This window comes from Lycorma delicatula, chromosome 13 (genome assembly GCF_047948215.1).
Source record: "Lycorma delicatula isolate Av1 chromosome 13, ASM4794821v1, whole genome shotgun sequence".
Lineage (NCBI taxonomy): Eukaryota > Metazoa > Arthropoda > Insecta > Hemiptera > Fulgoridae > Lycorma > Lycorma delicatula.
The window spans coordinates 45,105,416-45,125,378 of NC_134467.1; the positions used below are offsets into that span (position 1 = coordinate 45,105,416).

The 19,963-nt window shown below is 29.0% G+C and overlaps 1 protein-coding gene across 1 annotated transcript in view; it reads right to left on the minus strand.

The window, feature by feature from the left end:
* Positions 1-244: 244 nt before the first annotated feature.
* The window catches only part of loj (p24 family member logjam), a 41,648-nt gene continuing 21,929 nt past the window's right edge, over positions 245-19,963 (minus strand). Inside the window, exon 5 of the transcript XR_012758643.1 lies at positions 245-910. The gene's annotated coding sequence lies outside the window, so the exon portion shown is untranslated. The remainder of the gene's footprint in view (positions 911-19,963) is intronic.

Here is a 19,963-nt window from a genome sequence, read left to right on the forward strand (position 1 = left end):
ACTATTTCAACTCTTAAAACAACAAATTTTCTTAATCACAGAATTGTGAAGCACATGAAACACCAAATCATTAATTCAAAACTGAAATAATTGAATAAATGGGCTCTAGAAATTACGCTTAAATTTCTAGATTGTAATCTGTAACTTTTATTTCGGTCAAAGACTAGTAAAAGACACCAACCAAGGAATTAATGTCAGATAATTTCCACTATTAAATGCCGGTTAATGCTTACCATTACTGTCAAATGGAACAGTGACATCAGTTGGATATCGGTCAATTTTGTCTATAAAATCCAATTCCCATTAAGTCTTTGACTTGACCGCCGGGCAATGTATGGTAGACAACAGGTTGTTATGTAGCAGGATGGAAGAAAATAAAAAGAAGTTTCTCAGCACCTTTCATCAAGGTTCAGCTAAGGGGAGAAAATCCCTGACAAAAATATCCTCCTTCTCTAAATTAGGGGTTTGATATGATGTTAACAACCCTACCGTACAAAAGAATGGTTGTTGTGGAACCTGGAGAAGACTAAAGCCCATTACGGACTGTAAAGCCAACTATAGAAAAAATAAATGGATAGGTGTAGGTACATACCTAAAATTTTATACATTTTATTATATATTTAGGAACTATATAGAGCTAAGATAAACGGGGAGGTACATAGAGATCAATAAAGTATTCCTTTCGGGGATCTAGATTCTTGATTTGATAAGAAAAATTAATGTTAAACGTGATAAATTTTAAAGCTACATCTTTTAAAGTTATTTCTATTTAATTATTTTTTTAAATAACTTAAAAAAACATATTTTACGGTGATCCACATGCTGGATAATTTGTTACAAGTTTAGCTCCAACAGCTTTCATTAACTTCGGATCTGCAGCCTTATCACCCACCACTATTGGTCCACATACCTAAAACATATGATTATTACATATTATTTTAAATCGTATTTATTTAAATTTTATAAACTATTTATTGGTTTTATTATTATTTATTATTCTTTTAGTTAATATAAACAATGTACTTCAAAAGTTACTGTTGGGTTATTTCTCAAATCTACAAAAAATTAATTTATCAGGAAGAAAAAAAGCAGAAAAAGAAACGCGTACAATGAATTGTTTTTATTTAATTTAATAATGGACTCTAAACATTATGAATAACTGAACGTTTGATATAAATAAAATCTGTTTAATGGAATGTAAGAATTGTTTAATTCAATTAAAGAATATTTAATAATAATGAATTTATTATACTACTTTACTTAGGTCGTCTCCTACAAACGACTGAACAAAAAATGATGATAATAATAATAATAAAAGTATCCACTTGTAGTGTTACTTGTGAACAAAAAATGAATTATGCAGATGCACAATTTAAACTTATACAAAACAGTACAACAGAAAAATATTTATGAAGCAATCTAAGCAATTTTTTTTTTTAATCAATTTCTTCACTGGTTTAATGCATTTTTTAATACCTTTATGTTCTTTTTCTTTTGATTACTTATTTAATAATAAATATTCTACGGTACGTTTCCTTATTTTCTTAATACATATTTTGAACGTATATAACATACGTATATAAAACATACCACGTAAAATGTTTTCTCACATATTATTAAAATTTTACATTTATAATTTTTTCTAACGTTTTTCTGTATATTAAATACAACAGAAAATACATTTTTTGTTTTTTTTTAATGTGGAGTTTATCACAGGTTGGAACCATTTTTTCTTATTTGATATTATATGCATGAAAACGTTTTTGCTGCAGATCCAATAGTAGCTTCTTCAGTGGAGTTACCGATAGTAATATTTTTAATAGTTCCTGTTGTAGAATTCCTTAAATATATTATCGAATAACATACGAGTTATATCGAATAACGTCGTTGTTATTTGTATTCATTATGTTTCATTTTGTTGTGATGAATATTTTCTTACATACACAAATAAAGTGGAGCGATTAGAATTAAATACTAGATTAGACGGACTGAACAAAATTTCCCAATTATACAATAAAGAATTAAATGTAGCTACATCCAATAGTAGAATCATATTTTTAAAATTTCAGGATAACATACAACATAAATGATGATCTACTATACCTTAAACAAACATGGGCCCTTAAGAGGAAACAACTCTATAATTTTAGAAGAGAAAGAGTATGGCTTAACACATAATTTTAATAATGATCATTATCTGGTGTTCTGCCTGGCGGCAGGTCCCTTACAACATTGCTGTCCCACCCATTTCTCTCTCAAGCTTTCTCCTTCTTCCCCCTAATAGTTTCCAATCTTCGTCTCATATTTTCCCTCACCTCCTTTCTCCTTCTACTGACACTTTTGATACGTCTGTCAAGTTCCATTTCTTCTAATTACATATTTTAACCTATTTCCTTTTCTTTTCTTCTCACATAAGTGCACTTTCTTGTTTAATCCTGTTTATTATGTTCTCAATCCTCACTTTATTTGTCCGTCTTACTTTCTCCATATCCATATCTCAAAAGCCTTATTCCAGTACCTCTCACTCTTTCTCATCATCCAGTTTTACTTCCACGTTTATCATTTGGTTAACCTCTCCTTTAACTCAAAGTCAAGACTTTTACTAGATAGTAATCTCTATTTCTTATTGAATGCTTCCTTTACCGTTGCTATCCTTCATAACATGAAATTTATAAATATAGCACATAAAAATGAAAAACTCAAGACAATAGAACAATAAAAAAAAGACGAAGAAATTTGATAAAAATTCGAAACAACAAACGAACATTATTTGATTACATAAGATGTTTTTAAATATAATTACACCATTAACTGTGCTACTAGATATTCAAATAAAGGAGTACTGCTAATTAACTCCATGGAAAGTCCTTTGAAATAAGAAATTTTATAAATTTACAAGCAAGTTGTTTGTTATTTACTAATAATTTTAAAAGTGTTATTGTGATGATTAATTAAAGTTTTTAGCCTTTCCACAGGATATTAATTATTATTGTTATTATTATTAGGAATTAAAATTTAAAAATTTTGTAAAAATCAGGTGTGTGAAGACATTTACAGAGATGTTACATTTTGAATAGGGCTGATTTGGTTAATAAATAAATTATTTAACAACAACGAATTGCATTACTTTTCTGTCTAAGCCGAGCACATTATGCAACTCTACTAAAGCCTTCTCCCTTGACAGATTACAACTTAGCAGGATAATTAAGTAAAATATTTAAGTATTCTAGTAATGAATTGTTTAAAAAAAAATATTGATATATCGGACCGATGATGACCATACCGTCCCATTCTCTTAAACTGTATCCAAAATTAAATGGAATCATCATCAATATTTAAAAATTGTTATATAAAATATAATTTTATTAAAATGTTAATATTGTTTCTTTAAAAGAAAATCTTTTAATTATATTATAAATAAATTTCTTCTTCTTATCTTCATGTATTTAGGCAACTGCTTGTCACATCAACCTATCTCAACTGATCCATACCATATCCTCTTTGGCCTACTTTGACTTCTCGCACCCACTGGCCGGTATTCATAAACTTTTCTGGGAATTCTAGACATGTTCATATATTATACATGACTTAACTATTGCCTTTGACATTCCTCAATCTTCATATTCAGATTATATATATCAAATTCCCTGCATATCTCTGAGTTTTGCTTTCTGCCGATGTGAATATAACCCACCACTGACTGTAAGAGATTTCTGCCGCCTGCAATCTTGATGTATGAGCGCTAGTTAATATCCATATCTCGCTTCCAAAAATGCAGGCTGGTACTGACATAGCTCTACAAAACTTCATAAAAGTATTACTTCGTAACCTTATATCTCAGATTTGCCTTTATACACCATTTACTAAATAAATATCTAATAATAGTTTGGTAGCGTTGGATATCGTTATTTCTTTTAAAAAATTCGATATTCTTTTTAGCAAAGATTTCTTCATTAATACAATATAAACATGAGGATAAGTTAACATATTTAATCGGTGAATTCAGTCAGTTTGGTGAAAAACACTGGGTCTCATCTCAAAATTCTGGGATCTGTGATGACCATAACGTTCCCATTCCCTTGACCGATTTCAACCGATGATAAACGGGATCAAATCCCACATACAGACATCAAATCTCATTTAAATCAGTCCATCCAGTCTGGAGATATCGATTAAAAAACAGGCGAACATACATCCTTGTAAATTTTTCAATGTTAACATTTTTTTTTTTTTGTTAAAATGGTCATGAAATGTTAAGGTCTAAAAACATCTCTTGTAAAGATGAATTTTAATTGGTTTATCATATTGAATATACGAGTTCTGTTCAGAAAATAACCGAACAGTTTTAATTACGCGCCAATGAATATTTTTAGCGACATGTGGTTGGCGGCATTGTGTTCCGCATAACCTCCTCTGTCTTTTTCCTTCTTCTGTCTTTTTCCTGTTTAGCCTCTGGTAATTACCATTCAGATAATACTTCACAGGATGATATGTATGAGTGTAAATGAAATATAGTCTTGCACAGTCTCGGTTCAACCGTTCATCAGATTTATGGTTGATTGAAACCCAACCACCAAAGAACACCGGTATCCACGTTCTAGTATTCAAATCCGTGTAAAAATAACTGACTTTACTAGAACTTGAACTCTCGACTTCCAAATCAACTGATTTGGGAATCCACAAATGGGATTTTGGGAAGATGCGTTCACCACTAGACCGACCCGGTGGGTTACTTCTGTAGCCAACTGTAGTTGGACTGTTGATATCTCATTTAGTTTTTGTTATTATTATTTGAGTGCAACGATTTTCAGTAGCAACGATACAACGTAAAAACTTGCGAGACTGGGGAAAACTTTCACAGAAACGTTTCAACTTTTGAAACAACCTTACCAAAGTGATGCTCTGAGTCGTACGCAATGTTACGAATAGTTTTCACGATTTAAAAGCGGTTATCAGTCAAACGAAGATGACCCTCAACCAGAAATTCCTTCGATTTCAACTGATGACACCCACGTTCAGAAAATCAACGATATGGTACGAGCAGATCGCCGATTGACGGTTAGAGAACTTGCAAAAGAGGTTAGAGCATCTAGATTGGATCATGCCAACCCACCGGGTTGGTCTATCGGTGAACGCGTTTTCCCAAATCAGCTAATTTCGAAGTCGAGAGTTCCAGCGTTCCGAGTCACTTTTATACGGATTTGAATACTAGATCGTGGATACCGGTGTTCTTTGGTGGTTGGGTTTCAATTAACCACACATCTCAGGAACGGTCGAACTGAGAATGTACAAGACTACAGTTCATTTACGTTCATACATATCATCCTCTGAAGTAATACACGAACGGTAATTCCCGTAGGCTAAACAGGAAAAAAAGTAAAGGTACTGCATCGAGTTACAGTTAAGTTTATTTCTCGTTTGATGAGCGGTCACCAAAAAGAACATTTAGTGGACGATTGTCGGCAAGTTCTTGAACAAGCCGATGAAACAATTTGACGCTGAAACATTCATACAAAGGATCACAACGGGAGACGAAACCGGGTTTACGGGTACGCATCGAGACAAAAGTTCAATCATCAAATTGGATTAGCAAAGGATCTCTGTGCCCGAAGAAAGCACGTCAGTCTCGATCCAATGTCAAAGTGATGCTCTCAGTTTTTTTAAATTTTAATGGAATTGTGCATTTTGAATTCTGCCTCAAGGTTAAACAGTGAACCGTACTATCAAGGCGTTTTACAACGGTTACGTGAAAAAAATCTGTAAAAAGAGACCACTATTTTGGCGAGACAACTCACGGTTCCTTCACCAAGACAATGAGCCCGCACAGGCAACTTTGTCAATTCGTCTTGTTTTGTGCCAAAAATCGGATGACTATCCTCCCTCAGCCTTCCTACTTTCCAAAATCGGCTCCTTGCTACTTTTTCTTATTTTCGAAATTAAAATCGACGATGAAAGGTCGCCGTTTTGAGACTATTGATGACATTAAAGCAAATTCGTCACGGACGAATTTTGAAGGTCATTTCAAATGAAGCTATCGAGGATTGCTTCGCGAAATGGAAACGTGGGGAGGGGAGTACTTTGAAGCGGAAAAGGACAAATAATCTGTAAAATTAATAATAAACATTAAAAAAGAAAGTTCGGTTATTTTTGAACAGACCTCGTATATGTGATAATATATTAACTTCAATGAAGATGTCAACGAAAATCTTTACTTTTACTTTTTATCTTCCGTAGAAAACCTGACTTTGTATTCTTGTTATTCTTAAAAATGGCTCTAAAATTTATATTTATACTATCAATGTACACTTTTTTTAAATATTAAAAAATAATACGTTGTAAATATATTTCTTTTGAAAAAAATATTTAAGATAAAGTACCTTACATTTCAAAAAAATTATTTTTTTCAATCTGGTGATTAAAAATTTATTTTCAATTCTCTCTCTCTCTCTCTCTCTCTCTCTCTCTCTCTCTCTCTCGCTCTCTCTCTCTCTCTCTCTCTCTCTCTCTCTCTTTAATTCGAAATTAATTAAATTATTTGCTTCAGAAACATGAAGGTGAAATTGATATACAGTTTTTTATGATTGACGAATTTTCCTGATTGGGATTTGAACCCACAACTTTTCAAATGAAAATCAGAGATACTAGCAGTCTTGTATGAAGATTGGCAACTCTTTGAAAGTGAATCGTTTAATACATAATAATTTAATAAGTTTTTTAATTAAAATTTTTAACCATTATTATTTTTAAGTGTGGGAAAAAAATGGATCCGATATTTGCATTGTTGTTATATATTGGATTGCAGTGATTTGATCAATAAAAATATAATCGTGAATTAATTTTTTAATGACAACACAGTTGTAGGACTTTCCCGTCACGCGGCTTTTTTTCTGATAACACGGCTTACTCGCACAACTTAATTTAAAATATTTATAATTTTATTTAAATATATTTTTTGTCTATTTAATTCAATGATTCTGACTAATGTGCGCGCGCATACCGTATTTCATTTGCGCGGATGCGGTTGTACTCGGCCACTCTAAATATTATTCATTTATTTAATTCTACCGCTCACGTGTGACGTCACAACATAGCGTTCGACTGCAGCAGTAGTTTGGCACCTAAGTGGGATGCGAGGTTTATAAGGGGTAGGTGGATGGGTTAAGACCCGCTTTCACGGGAGAACAAATAAGCTAATAGAAAAAACTGCAACAAAAAAGTACTCATTTTACTGCCTTCTACAACGTTTCAAAATTATTACTATCTTTTGGAGCGGGGATGTAATTTAACAAAAAAATTATTACACAAGATTTTTTTACAATTTTTCACAGAAATATTTTTTAAAAAATACAACAAAAATCACTCCTTGTTCTGTTTTCTGTAACTCTTAAAAATTAAAATCATTTTTACGGGGTGAAATTTAGCAAAACCTTTTTTTCACAAACATTTTTTTATTTAATATTCACAAAATTATCAACAAAAAAATATATATATAACCTCAACTAGTAATAGTATGTCTGGAAATAGTTATTATTTTTTAATTTTGTAAAAATATATCCCACCAAAAGTATTTAATTTTTATAAATTTTTTTTTACCTTAAAAGTTAGTTACTTGACATTTATTAATAATTTTTATCTAATATGGCTTTTTCAGAAAAATTAAAAAATGTTTAACCATCGATCAAATGTTCAATGTTGTATTAATTGATTTTTTTTTTTTTTTATTTTATTTCAGTTAACGGCATACCTCAAGTTTAATTTATTTATTCCAGAAACAATAGGCTGTTAACTATCGATTACAGTTTTTTTTAATGATAAATCAATTTTTTTTGTTTAAAAACCTCCAAGCTTGACAAGGATTTAAACCCAGAACCTTCCAGATAAAAGGCATAAATATTTAAACTTTCCAACAAGACCAGGAGACTGGTATATAAAATGCAGCTAAATTATTTTACTGCGACTTGGACTAAATTCCGTTAAACTCAATAAACTCTTGAAATAAAATTAAAACAAAATAGTAATTATTTATTAAAATTCATTACGGTTGCAATAATAATAGTAATAATACAATCGATGAAACAATAGAATTAGCATCCTGTGTCATACATTCATTGAGAGTAGCCTTTTACAATTTGTTATAATTTTAACAGTTAATGCTGAAATAAGCTGTAAATGCACGAACCGAAGCTTAAAGTATAATTCCTATATTTACTGTGGCATTACGCGTTAGATATCACTTGTTTAAGCAACCATTATACTGGATTATAGTGTTGATACCCTTTTGTCTTTACTGTGTATATGTAAAATATAATAACGTACAGCTACGATTATCCAATTACATTAAAAAAAAATAAATACAATACAAAATTTGCTCATCTCCCATGAACCAGAAAATAAATAACAGACAAGCACAATATTTTCAAATTAATATTGTTTTAATTGTATTTTTTATGTATATATATATATATATATATATACATAAAAATGTATATATATATAAAAATGTATATATATATATATATATATATATATATAAAAATGTATATATATATATATATATATACATATATATATATAAAATCTACAATTTCAATAAATTCTGTTTTATTTTTGTTTTTTTTAATTAGAAATGTTTTCATATATTTTTTATTACAATATTACTCCAATGACCTCTGTAGCAGAGTGGTAGCCTTCTGGTTTTTATCCAGAAGACTTCAAATCCTACCCTGGCTTGATTTTTTCACACAGAACATAAATCATTTATCAGAAAAAATTTTTAAAAAACAAGTAAGTAACTGTAACTGGATGTAAGCCTGTAGTTATTAGAGTGAAAATAAATAAAAATAAAATTATATTGCTTATTTCTGTGGTAGAGTTGTAGGGTCCTGGTCTTTCATCTGGAGGTCCTGGGTTCAAATCTCAGTAAGATATAGAATATTTTATATGCTTAAAAATTTACATCTTCATATTTCTACGTACAAGGTTCGCAAACTTCTATGGTGAATTATTTAATCAGGCAAAAAAGTTATATCAGTTAAAATGGTTTTTGAATTTGTTTTATTAAAAATTTTAAACAATTATTTTTTTTTAATTTTTGTTACACATGGATATATCAAAATATATAAATAAAATACTAAACTATTTGTGTTGTTACATAAAGGCTAAGTGATGTTGAAGAAATATTTTCAACCTGGTTGTAACAAAATAGTATTTTTTAACTTTAAAAAATATCAACATCAAAAATACCCGTTTTTAACTAGGATAAATATGGGAAAAAATTACCCTTAAATAATAATTTTCCGTAAATAAATAATTTCACTATGTCAAAACCATCAAAAGGCAGGTGATATTCAATTAAAGAACTAATTACTTTTTATTTTGCTCATCCCGAAGTTCAATATATTGAACATCATTATTCTCAGAGAAAGCAGCTCTTAATGGTGTTACCATGTGCATTAAGGTACTTGAGTTTAGTGAATTTCATCGTATCAGTAGATGTAATTACTTTTAAAAATTAATAAAGAAAATTAAAATTAAAATTTTTTAAATATATGGAGCTGTGTTACAGTATTTTTTATAATAATTTTAATACGTATTTTAAAAATTAAATTTACTTATTATTTATTAAAATATAAAATATTTTATTTCAAAATAATACTTTTAAAAACATGAAAGCACATTAATACAGTAAAAAGAAATCAAATTATGCAGATTACATTAGAACAATTGAAAAAAATGCTATGCAGATTACATTGAACACTTATTTCATTTTACAGTCGATTTTATATTTATATACCGATAGAAATTTTCATTTTGTAATGTTTCAAGATTATTGTTTACTTGTTGACTATTATATCAACAATTATTACAGACTATCATTATGTCTATTATAGTGATCTCTGTGGCAGGGTGTTAGCATTTCTGTCTTTTATTTTAAGATTCTGGATTCAAGCCCCGATCAGGCATGGTATTTTTATCTCATTATTGTCCATCAAAATTCATTATCGTCCATCAGTAACTGTTGGTGGGTATCAGTCTATTGTCGCTGCAATATAAATATATGAATTACATTTTAATTATCTTTTTTTATGTTCAAACTCCTATGATTTATTTTTTTTTTTTTTTAAACCAAATTCATAAAATTAAAATATGAGTTTTTTCCAGTGGCATAATTCCATTAATTTTTTTTTTTTTAGCAATAAATTGATTCACCAAGGATGCTTGCAAAGAAGCTTTTACATGGGAATATGAAAATGCAATTGATCATATGATATATTCCATGCCTAACTGGGATTCAATCCCAGGACCTCCAGATGAAAGGCTGAGATGCTGCCATTCCACTATAGAGATCGGCTTTCATTAATTTCAGTAGGATTTCCAAAAACAAAATTTAGAGACTTAATATTTTATTTAAAATTATAATAATAACAATAATGTATTTTTTTTCAAAGCAACAACAAATAGACTTTTACCCTATTATTGCCATTTTATGATGAATTAGTTTGTGATATATGAAAAATCACAAGTTTAATTGGTAACTAAAGTTATTTAGAAACACTATTTACCCGATTACAATTGTATTGTTTGTTAATTATTGTGTTGGCAGGAAAGTAATTTCGGTTTTGTAGTGTAAAATAAAACTATTTTTTTTTTTTTTTTTTTTATAAAAAATGAATTTTATTCAATTATATATTTTTCATTTTATCTGACAACTTTTTGTGATTTTTCTGGCAAATTCATTATTCCACACTCATAGGACCTTCTGGTCCTTATAAAAAACTGAACCTAGTGTGATTTTAGGTCATCATCATTAGTAAAAGTTTTAGCATTCAAAGAGTTTTGTAAAAATCAAAATAAATGGTTATCTGATTGGTTGAAGATCAGGGCTAAATAGAGGAGGAATCACTTCCCGACCAAGCTCCAATAATTTTTGACGAGTTACCAAAGATGCCTTTCATTGTCTTAATGGAACATCCGCATTCGCGGATGTTCCTTTGCAATTTGCCAATAATTCTGGCCATTTGTCTTCAATAATTTCCTCCAGTTTCATTAGTTGTTGACAGTAAACGTATGAATAGATCGTTAGGTTTCTTGGCAGGGGTTCAAAATATAATATTCTTCTGATGCGATTCAGCTTGTATCGATCCATCACACTTAGCCATAATAGTTTTCGATCAGTATTATTAGAGACAAACTATTTTTCATCATAGGTGATTTTTTATCACTTTTTATTGTGTGATCTCCTTGAAATGTTGATTCTCGTGTAATATCTCATCATATTGTTACTGTAATTAATGATATTCAAGTTCCTACTGTTATTAAATCATATTCTTTTGTTTGTATTTATTTCACTGTTCCTGTTAATATTGTTATTACATTTATCGATAAGACTGTGGGTCATGGTCTTTTAGTAACTATGTGGAATGGATGGTTTTGTTAACAAGAAAATCAAAAAAGGCATAATTAAAATAACCGTAAATTTTTTTTAAATAAAAAAGGAAGAGAACCAAAAAGAGTATAAAAAATTAAAAAAAAACCAGCTCTTATTCATTTTAAAAAAAGGATTGACTTCATTGGATGCATCCTCCAGTAAAGCCCATAAGGGCTAGGTACGAAGGGCGTGGTATGGCGACCTAAACCGTCACTAGAAGGGTGTCTTCCGCTATGGGGTCAGTATGAAATGCATATCACAAATATTGATTCGTTGTATTAGATGAATCTCTTTCAATTCATATGGAACCCAAATGATGATCTTCTAACAAGTCTAATATATTAGAAATTATTTCCATTTGTTGTGCTTGATACATTTAACCTCTCTGCAATCTCACGCACAGTTATATGACAATCCAATTTAATTAAAACTTTGCTTTCTCTTTATTGATTTCAGTAGGTCAACCAGAACGTAAATCATCTTTGAATGAAAAACTCCCGAACGGAATCTTTTAAACAAATATGTTCTGTTAGCTGTTCAACGCTATAAATTTCACATATCTCCTTGTAAGTCTCAGGAACTTTCTTGCCTTTGCGAAGATAAAAAAGTAAACTATATCGATTGCACTCCATGTTAAAAAAGACCATAAATTAGCAGGCGCAAACAAAATTATGTACAATTTGCTTGTGAAGTATGCCAAAAGTGACAGCTATCAAATGCCGTAACAAAAAATTAACATTGAAAATCTTTCAAAACAGCTATCTTATTTGTAAAACAGAAATTACTTTCTTCCCAACCCCAATATACCAGTTCCCAATATATAACAGTTCATCAGTATCTACTGATTACGATATAGTTTTAGATTTAATTAATTTTCTTTGTAAGTAGACATATTTTGGTTTTCCAGTTTATTTTATCGATTGATTAACTTAGCTCTATCTTAATATTTAATATACTCATTTCAAAGAAATTATTTATTATAAAAAAAAGAGATTACATAAAACTAAGTTTGTTTCTTATTTATTAATTCAAAGAATAAAAGAAAAAACTGGCCCAGGATTTTACAAGCTGGATTAAGGGGAAAACTGTAGTGAAACCTTGATCTGAGCAGAATCACAGAATACACAGTTGTAGATTTGAAAAATAAATAAGAAATTGAAAGTCATATTAATTATTTAAAAATATAAGCACAAAATAATTTTTAGGTAAATATATGAAGATACCGAATATTTATTTCCAAATATATGGGAAAATTCCCATAATATAATTAAATTTTAACAATAAAATAAATAATATTAGGTACACAAAATAAATCAATCATATCGCAAAACATTTTTTGAAACTAAAACAATAGAATGTGGATTACAATTATAAATGTCAAAAATACAATAGACAACTAATAGTTGAGCACCAAAACGCATTACAGACAAATAAAAATAGTAATTATTACCTCTTAATAAACGACCAGATATATAAAAATTAAACACTTGTAACAATTCAGGATGATTTATAAGTAAATTTTATGAGTAAATATCAACTCATTCTGTATCACTTTAACTACTATCTTTAATTAATTAAAGATTTTTGAAAAGTTATCAGAATAACGTATTGGAAAATAGCGAAATTTTTCAAGAAGTTATTTTTTAACCACAGTGTATGCGGGAGCCACGTAACAGAACAGTAAGGGAAAGAATAATATAAACAAAGAAAAGAAATACTATTTAAATAAAAAAAGTTCATTTAAAATACAATTTTAAAAAAAGTTTGATAATATTTAAATAATACTAATTAAAAAAAAAAAACCTTAATTTTCTGCATCTTATTCACTGCATGCATATATATGTGCTCAATTAATTTTCATTAACAACCCTTCTAAATTATGAATTATTTTGCAGCTATTTCTTAAAAGCTTTTATTTAACTCGCTTTAGGAATAATCAAATCTTGCAACTGCTATATCTTTTGATCTATCGTATGAAAATCAAAGAAATAAGAATAAGAAAAATAAAGTGACTTACACTTTATACAGTTAAAAAGTAACTACAAAATAATCCAAAAATCAGAAGGTGTAATGAAAATTATGGTCTTTATTTTTAATCTTAATAATTATTTTTTTAAAAATTCATTGACAGATTTTTAAGTAAAAGAAGATCTTTTAATTTTATTTTTTGGTTTGAAAATTGTTTAAATGGTTTTTAAATTGATTAAAAATGTCAGTGGTAGCATAATAAAACACTATCTCATAAACCGAAGCATTTAGTTAAGTTACATAAAAACAGTTGTTGTATAGTTCGAATTAGACATAATCAAAGAATAAGTGAATATTATTTTAATTAAAAATTAAGTTGCATGATTTTCAACAATAAATTATCAGATTTTTCTATTTTAGATTTATTATGTTGTCAACAGATAGTTTTTTCATATCACGAGTACTCCTATAATGTCTTATATTTTTACCACCAGACCACTCCGTATTATTATTTTTAACTGGCATTTCATCAACTAGTTTTTTTTTTTTTTTCAATTTAACCTTTAATATAATTCAATCAAAATAAAAAAGGATTTTCAATAAAAATTAAAATAATGATAAATTTATAAAAACTATGTAGATTTTTACAAAACACGTTTCTACATAGAGTTTTTATTTAATTTTACCTAATTTGTATTAAAGATATTTCTACTGGATCCCTGCATGATGATAAACATCCTTACAACCTCATGGGTTCAAAACATCTGGAACGTTCCAGCGAATTGAATTCTCATAACTGAAGAATGTAGAGTACTTTTAAAAAACATATTAAAATGTGTAAAGGAAAAATGTTAACGATTGAAGTAATGTTTAACGAATCGGTTTTCATAAATCACTTATGTTAAGAACACTGGGTATAGTTCACTCCTTGCTTTAGTCATTTTTCAGTACTACCTAATGATCACAATAAATAAAAGACACGTAAAATAAAATTAAAAAAAAAACTTATTTATGTATGACCGAAAATTGAAGTAAACACAACATATCAATAAAATTATATAAACATTATAACCAAAGTACTTACATATGTGTTGACAAGTTTTGCTTGTGATGTTAAAACTAAGTATGGCATCTTTAAGTTATGTGATTTTTCAAAATAATGTTGTACGTATATGTTTAATAATGTGTGTGTGTATATGTGTGTGTGTGTTTGTGTAATTGTGTGTGTAATGTTTTTCTATTTTTTATTTGTTACATTGTATGAATTTTCTATGTCTGATATTGTATGGTTTTTTTTAGTAACATATGGAAATGTTGTAAAAGTATACTGTTGTAAAAAAAACATAAAGTTTTAAAACATTAACCTTTGGAGTTATTTTATATAACCAATAAATTATAATTTGTATTTATTTGAATTTAAAATGTATTAAGTATATTTAATTATGTTATAATTAACATTTTTCACCAGAAAAATTTATTTATTCTTTCATTTAAAATTTAAAAAAAAATCAAGGATGTTGATTATTTTTAATTAACTTTTATGAAAGTGTAGATTCTCAATTTGACCCATACATATGTAAAAATTTTAATTTTCACCAGAAAAAAAGTTTTGAAAAATGTATTAATTACCGTTGTGTTTATATTTACAAATATGGAATATTTTGTTGAAAAGTATTGTCACTTTTTCTTAAAAAATAGCAATAGCTAACTCTATCAAACCAGATAATAGAACTTTTTTTCTGTATAGACTCTGGAACCATTGTAATTTATTACTTCATAGGATGATATATATATGAATCTAAATAAACTGTAATCTTGTACAATCATTCCTGACATGTGTGGTTAATTGAAACTCAACCACCAAAGAATACTGTTAACCATGATCTAGTATTTAAATCTGTATAAAAGTAACTGTCTTTACTAGGATTTGAAACTTAGAACTCTCAACTTTTTCTTTTTCCTGTTTAGTCTCCGGTAACTACTGTTCAGATAATACTTCAGAGGATGAATGAGGATGATATGTATGAGTGTAAATGAAGTGTAGTCTTGTACAATTTCAGTTTGACTATTCCTGAGATGTATCCTGTATTGGTGTGGTAATGGTCTATTCTGCCTTTCATCTGTAAGATTGTAGTTTGAAATCTTGGTCAGGCTTTAAATTTTTTCACAAACTATTGGGTGTTTTTAAACCGCAACCCAAACAAAATAATTTTTAGAAAAGTTAATGTAATAATTTTGGATGAAGAGGTTAGCAGCACTACTTATTGTTTTATTATTGGCTGATTTAATTTTCTTTTTCTTTTTTGTGAACAGTTAGTTATTTTTGGTTATTTGTGTTTTTTATTATATGATTTTGAACATGGAAAAAAGGATTTTTATTGTGGAAAATCATTTAACAACTAAATCTTTTGTTTTGTGCCAAGAAGCTTTTCAATAGCAGTTCCTGGATAAGAAAGTACCAAATAAATCTTCATCATTTGATAAAGAAATATAGAGGGACTGCTTCTGTTTGTAATCGGAGACATAACCAGAAATGTTCAGTACTTATGACAAAACATTGGAAGATGTTAGCGTGACATTTTCTCTGGGTTTTAAACTCGCCAAATAAATCATTACAAAAACTTGCGCAGTAAAAAGAATATCTCAGAATAAAGTCTTATAAACTACTCGGCTGCTTAACTTAAAGCCATACTGAATTCATATATCATATGAATTACACCCGGTTGATTATGTTGCTAGGCTCCACTACTGTCAATGATTAATCAGCTTGATTAGGAGAAAATCAAAATATTCCACAATGTATTTTTTACAGATGAGGCTCTCATTTGAGTGGTTACGTTAATAGTCAGAATGAGCATTACTGGAGCTTCAACAATCCGTACATCATCCATTCACGACCTCTACACCCACAGAAAATTGGTGTGTGGTGTGCAATTTCCAAGTGAAGGATAATTGGCTCCGTATTCTTTGAAAATACTCAATGCAGATATCTACCAAGAAACTGTAACACAATGTATTGCAAATCGACAATTAAATGAGAGAAATTCATGGTTTCAACAAGATGGGAGTTACAAGTTACACAGTAAGAGCAGTAATGAACCTTTTGAGGCATCTCTTTGGTGAAAGATTAATATCAACTTGTTTATTATGGTGTCAGCTAGGTCACCTGCTTTTTCTCCTAGTTTTTTTTTTCTCTGGGGATATGTAAAAGATTGTGTATTCAAAAATAATCTACACACCATTGAAGAACAGAAAGCCAACATAACCAAAAAATTATGAGAGATTGAAAGTACACTTTGAAAGGTTGCAAGGAATATGAAAATAACAGTAAAGCTATTCATGAAAATGGTGAACACTTTGTGTCCACCATTTGTTATAAAAAATGTTGAGCACAGTATTGTTTACCACAAATAATTGTAATATTTATAACTAATCACTTTAAATAAAACACATTATTTTTCTTTAAATTGGGTTGTGTTTAAAAACAAACACTCTATACAAACATTCACTTCTTACCACAAAAAAAAAAAAACAAAAAAGAAGTATAATTCTATTTGTATATACTGTATTGATATATTTATATATATATAAAAATCAATGTTTGTTTGTCTGTCTGTTCCAACTTAACTTAAGATCTACTGGACAGATTTGTTTAAAATTTTGCACACCTACACTTTGAAGCCCTGCAGTGAACATAGGCTAATTTTTTTGGACCTCTGACATAACGAAATTCAAAACACTTTATTTCTTCCTTAAAGCTTATTTAATTTTCAAAATGAGTTTGATTTTCAAGAAAAATTTAATTTTTAGCTAACATTTTTTTGAATCGATTAATTTTGAAAAGGGCTGAGGTTTTAACGTACAGTTATTCCTAAGTTTTAATCGATTTAGTGCACATGCATATGTAATTTTTACGATTCATTCATTTACAATTTTTTACAGCTGTTTAAAAACATAAATAAATAGCCGTTTTTGTTTATCATGTGCATGTTACTAATTTAAAATGTGTAAAGTATTTAAGTGCAATCTTTTAAATTCTGTGATCTTTTTTCAAAACATCGAACCGCGCCTAAAAGACATTCTTCAATCAGGAGAAATACAAAAAAAGCATGTATGATGAAAACTGATCGTGCGGCAGAGACTGAAGACGAAAGACAGTCAAGATTGGAAAGCGACTGAATCAATCCCGCTCGACTGAAAAACTGAGCAACCATATAGTGCAAGCGAAGCTGCGACCGGGAGCTAGTATATATATATAATATATATGAAATGATCAAATTCTTAATCACATTTCTACAATTATTATACAGGAAAAATAGAATTACGGAAATCAAAATAATAACATACTATAAAAAAGAATCATTTATTCTGTTGAGAATTAATACAGATTTAGTTTTATGAAGAAAATTAAAACTTTTTCTCTTTCTTTAAAAAATCGATGACAATTTATTAACATTAAAGATCAGTTATAGAGTTAATATATAAATATAGAAACATATTTTTTTTTGTTAAAAAGTTACTTTTTGTATACCATGCCAAAAAAAAGGGTGATATGTATTGATAATTATTAAGTAATAATTTCTTTATTACAATTTCACCACTTTGGTTCAATAATTATTTATTGTCTTAACTGTTTTTGTTTATTATTAATTACAGACAGATCTTTCAATCTATAATGTCCATTATTGGTAAATCAATAAAAAAGAATTATTGAAAATTTTATAATTATTATTAAAAAAAATAATGCTCTAAATATTTTTGGTTAAAATTGTTAATCTGTTTAAATTTATTAAACAAAAAACCTGATGTGGACACCACATGAATTCCTTGTACACCTATTAAATTACACATACACATTTTTAAAAGTACATAAAGTTTTATTTCACTAATAAATTCTGATTTTTTGATTACAACCCAGTTAAGAAAAAGTCCAAAATCCTATTTTTTTTAGTTTTAGTCCAGTCGATTCCAATCAAAAGGGGAGATGCACAACTAGATGTTGTGCAGTCCTAAATTCAAAATTTCAACATTTTGCAGCTTACTGTTTTTGAGTTATGGAAGATACAACCCAGTTAAGAAAAAGTCCAAAATCCTATTTTTTTTAATTTTAGTCCAGTCGATTGCAATCAAAAGGGGAGATGCCCAACTAGATGTGCAGTCCTAAATTCAAAATTTCAACTTTTGGCATCTTACTGTTTTTGAGTTATGGAAGATACATACATGCAGACATCTCACCAAAACTAGTCAAAATCCCTGGATCCATTTTGATTAAAAACTGAAGTTTTTCACGATTACAATACTTATGTGTATGAAAAATAAGCCAGCAGTCTAATTAGATATGTAAAAAAAAAAAAATTATCACCTTTTTTCTAATTCTTTTCATAACATATCTGCATGTGATATTTAACAATAAGTGAGGAATTACATTCACCTACAATGTAGTGCACATGCCAGACAAGCATGCTCACACAGACCAAAGCTATAATCATCTACTTTAATTATATGACCTGAAAACTATATCTGATAAGTAAATACCTATTTTTAATTTGATAATACATAATATTGGAACATTAATTTAAGCATAATTATCATACAGAAAGCAAGTTTATTTTTTAGCATTTATGTTTCATGAAACTGAAAATGCTTCCAGTTCTTACCAAAGAAGAATAAGCAAAAATTAAGCAAAGTACAAAGTATGGAATACTGTGGTTCAAGTCCAGCGTTGATGGACAACTGAGAACGGTAGAAATGCAACACTTAATCCAAAAACCGTGCCGGTGTAAATTAATGACAAGTTCTGTATTGGATTTGCCACATTCTAATCGACCATCAACTTCATAGGCTGAAGAAAATGTTACCAAATACAAGCTACATTTAAAAGAAGCCCTACAGAGTCCATCCAGAGAAAATGGAATAACACGCTATCATTCACACTGTTTTAAATAAATATTTAAATTTCTATCACCGGAAGCTTTATTATATCCAGCAACTCTTTCCCAAAGACTGTGAACACCATATGGAATTTTTAAAAATCATGTTAGGTTGGAGGGAAGATAATCCTAATCTGTTTGATAATATTTTATGGATTGATGAGGCGATTTTCGATGCTGGTGGTTTTGTTAATAGCGATAACCGTCACTATTGTAGTAATGCTAAAGCAGGTGTTACTATTAAAAAAATGCAATTAAGTGCAAAAGTTACAGTTTGATGTGGAAAGACATTGACCAATGTGGTACATCCTTATTTTTTACATAACAAAATGAACAGTGAACAGTATGCGGATATACTTGCAAGCTTTGTGTTGTCTACCATTACTCTACGGGATAGCACTGCAAAACTTATATTTATTCAGGACGATGCACGTTCATGCGTTGCTCTTTTTGTTCGCGACCGGCTAGAATCCAGTTTCCAGGAGGATGGAGAGGTCATCATGAACTAACAGTGCTAGAAGCCCTGACCTGACGCCTTGTGATCTTTTTCTCACGGGGTCGGGCCAAAGAAGAAGTTTACAAAAGTCATCCAAGAACTCTTGATAAACTTGAGGAAAAAATCCGTAATGTTTTGAAC